The sequence below is a fragment of the Arvicanthis niloticus genome, chromosome 16 (genome assembly GCF_011762505.2).
Source record: "Arvicanthis niloticus isolate mArvNil1 chromosome 16, mArvNil1.pat.X, whole genome shotgun sequence".
NCBI classification, from domain to species: domain Eukaryota; kingdom Metazoa; phylum Chordata; class Mammalia; order Rodentia; family Muridae; genus Arvicanthis; species Arvicanthis niloticus.
The window spans coordinates 55,953,918-55,958,165 of NC_047673.1; positions in this window are offsets into that span (position 1 = coordinate 55,953,918).

Below are 4,248 nucleotides of genomic sequence, written 5' to 3' on the forward strand. Positions count from 1 at the left end.
TCAAGTTGATAACCAAGATTAGCCATCACAGACCCTCTATAAAACTAGCTGATTTAGTTTTATGGTACTGTAGCCATGTGGTGGTAGACACCTATAATCCCAGTATTTAGGAAGTACAGACAGGAATACTGCTATGAGTTGGAGGATATCCTGAATTAAATAACAAGTACCATACCAACTTCAGAGATAGAGTGGGCACTGTCTTAAAAAAAATACATAAATAAAAAAATAATTTTAAAAAAGAAGAGAAGAAGAAAAAAATTAGCATTCTGCCAACATAGGAAGCACATTTCTGGACTAGACCTTAACTGACAAGCTAATTGCTGAGACTAGAATTCCTGATTACTTAAGATACAAAGATACAAAAAATAAACAGATGTTATTATTCCCTATGGTCATATTAGGGAAGGGGGGTGTTTTTAGTAATTCCAATCCCAACTCAGAACCAAAAGTTCCAGGCAAAAATAAAATCTATTTGAAGCCACAAGAAAAGCTGCCAAGTGCAAGATTTGTCACACTAAGATCCCAAAGAGAATGTTCTGAGAGGTTAACTCAAAATCTGCCAGATCCAAAATGACTACAGAAGCTGCACTGTAAGTAGAGACCATACAGTCTCAGGAACAAACAGTGCATGTCATATCCTGAGGGACAGAGGTTAGGAGCCAAGAGAAAGTCAGAAATGAAGCTTCAGTTAGAACCAGCTCAGTTGATGTGTGAGATGACCTAGGATTCAAGGTCACTTTTCTCATATACGACGAAAATCTAAAAAAACAACTTAAGAAAGGTTTGTTTTGGCTCATGCACGAGGGTGCTATCCATCATGGCAGCAGGAGCTGAGATGGCTCACCACACTGCATCCCCAGTCAGAAAGGAGAGAGAGAGAGAGAGAGAGAGAGAGAGAGAGAGAGAGAGAGAGAGAGAGAACAGAGTACTGCCATCTGACTCATTCCCTTTTTATTCAGTCTGAGACCCCAAGCAGCAGGAAGGTGCCAACCATGGTGGCTCTTCTCACCTCAGCTAGACCTTTTGGGAAACATAGAGACACACCCACCTAGCTAAATCTAAATTCCATCAAGTTGGCAAGATTAAACATCACATGATTGTTAATATATTGGCTATACAAAAAATAATACAGAGGGCAAAATAATCAGAAGATTCATATAATAGAGTTATTAGGCACAAATTTAGAAATAAATACCATTAATACATTCAAAGCATTAAAGAAAATACCATGGTTATCTTGACAGACAAATATGAACTACAAAGAAGAAACAAAAGTTAAACTTTGAACTAAAGTATATTGTAACCAAGTTCAAGAATTCAGTGGATAGGTTTGACAACAGGTTACATATAGCTAGGAAAAAGAAATGCATTGTAATATAGATCATACAAAAGTATAGACATATATACAAAAGTATAGACAGAAGTATGGGAGACATAAGATATAGAAAATATATAAAAGAAGGGCTGGAGAGAAAGCTCAATGGGTAAAGTACTTGCTACTCAAGTTCGAGGACCTGAGTTCAAATCCCTAGGATCCACATAAAAAACTGGCCATGAATATAATCCTAGGTCTGTAGTGTGGGGATAGGCAGATCCCAGGAGCTCAGTGACCAGCCAGCTGAGTAATTGTTACATAATGGTAAACTTCTAGTTTGGTGGCCTCCATGTGTACATACATGCATAAACCCCCACATTCATATATATGTGCACACACACACACACACACACACACACAGAACAAATAAAAGAGAGACATAAATGAGCACAAGAAATGTTACATAATAAAATGACATATCAGATATGAAATTGGAAATTTAAAGGAGAAGGAGGCGATGAACAGAAGCTTTGTTTGTAACAATAATACGTTGGGTAATTTTCCCAAGTGGTTTTGAAAGGCCAGACCTACTCCATCTTGGGACTGGCTTTCATTTTAAAAGAAAAAGGGCCTGAGAACTTGACTTGTAGCTGAACCCAAGCTGCACCCAAGTTCCAGGAAAGAACCACAGAGCTTGTCTCTGGCCCATACCCCAGAGTTACTTCCTAGCTGCTCCCTAGTAACAGCCAATCAAGATTAGGCTGGTAGTTTCCAGATGTACTTTCAGACCATTTGTGGTTGTTCATTGTTTTGCTTTAGAGCATCCACCTGTGGGCTTACAATAGTCATTCAATTAGATGCTTGCCTCTAATTAGAAACCCCCTTGCTTGCTCGCCATTTCCTATAAAACCTTGTCCTGCTGAGGTCTTGGAGGGCCTCACCCTCCTGTACTGCTGCATCAGTGACAGCAGTAGCCCAACAGGAGCTTGAATAAAGACCCTAGTGCAATTGCTTTGGAATAGATTCCTTTGGTGGTTTTTTGGGGGTTGAAAATGATTCCTGAATGGGCACAACAGTTCTCCACATGAAACTGAGAAAGATTTTCTTGTGACTCGAGCAGATGAAGGGTATAGTAATTGTAGAAAATGACCAGCACATTCTCTGTCCATTGCAAGACATCCTTCACAGAAGAAATGACTTTAGCAGAACATTACCCTGGGTCTGTGTGAGGTGGAGCATTTCACTTTGGTCCTTTCTCCGTTCTCTAGCTCACATAAGGGGTTGTAGGAAAGAGAAGAAACGGCCTCAAAACACATCAATCACAACTAAAAGATTGTGATTTATTCACAATATTATTGAGTGCTAGCTTTTTCTAATACCTACCAAATGCCAACACGGCTCCCATACATTAACTCAAGAGGTGAGACACAAACTAAATGGAATCCCAAGGCAACAGGAGAGGAAAACATGGCAGACCAGAAGAAAATAAAGCTTCTAGCATTTACAGGTGACCTCAAGAACAGCCAAACTCCTAGTCCCTCTGAAAATCTGCTTACCTGCTATATTACATAATTACATCATGCCCAGCTTTTAACAACAAATGACAAGGTACACCGAAAGGCAAGGGAATCTATGAGAAGAGACAAAACAAGCATCAGATAGATGAAGATAGGACTTTGAAGTCAGAATCATAAGTAATTTGGAAAAAGTAGACAACAGGCAATAACTGACAGGTAGTACCCTAGGAGATGGTATCTGTAAGAACAGGGAGGATTCAGAAACACTGTAACAACAACAACAACAAATAACATGAATTCCATTGATTTGAGCTTATCAGTAGGCTGGATGTGATTCATGAGCTTAAAGGCAACTGGTAAACACTACCCATAGGAAATGCAAAGATAATAAAAACAAACAAACAAACAAACAAGGTGGCACAGTTTGAGAAGTTGTGAAGGATATTGTTGAATGACATAGAAAAGAGAGATTGGGATAGAAGACATGGTTGAAGAATTATGATCTAGGACTCAGTTTCAGAGTACTGACAGAAATCACAGGTCCAGAAACCTCAAGGAACAGCAACACTCGTTTTCTGTTCACTTAAAGGGACACCTGTGTGACAACCCACCAAGCAGGGAGACAGTTTTACAATTACAATTCATCAGTTAAATGGGCAGCCCTGTTGTGCTAGGACCACAGTTGTGTGCCACACACTGCCATTTTTAATTATTTAGTTTACATGAAGGAGTGTTTCGCCTGCACTGTCTGTGCGCCCTGTTTGTGCCTGGTACTCACAGATACTAGGTGTGGGTGTCAGATCCCAGTGGTGGCAGGGAATGGAATTACATATGGTTAGAAACCACCATGCTGGGAATTGAACCTAAGTCCTCTAGAAGAGAAACCAGGCTCTTAACTGCTGAGATATCTCGTTAATGCCTGCATTTTTTTTTTTTTAATAAGAGCAAGGAAAAAAGGTAACTGGGGAAAAACCAAACTTGGTAACATTATGAACTATTTTAAGTTTAGTCAAAAGTTCCCTGTAAAGAGGGGCATTCTGGGAAAGAATAACATCTCCACAGCACACAAGGGACAGAACTATATTGGAGCACAGAAAAATTTAAGTGGGACTTAAATGGATTCATGGCTTATATGACCGATTTTTAAGGATAGAAGTTCTTACAATATGTATCAATGACTTCAAAAGGTTACAGTAGATTGCAGGGGGCGGGGGTGGGGGGTGGAAGGGAGGTAATGACTGAAGTAAAGGAAGCAAGGAAGCCAGGGGGCAGCAGAGTTAGGCAAGGTCTGAGCAGATCCTAGAAGAACTTGACAAAAATTTGACAAAAAAAGCAGATCCTAGAAGAATTTGACAAAAACGGTCAAATTATTGATGAGTCTCGGAAACATGCTTTTATAGCCAGTATCTTCCT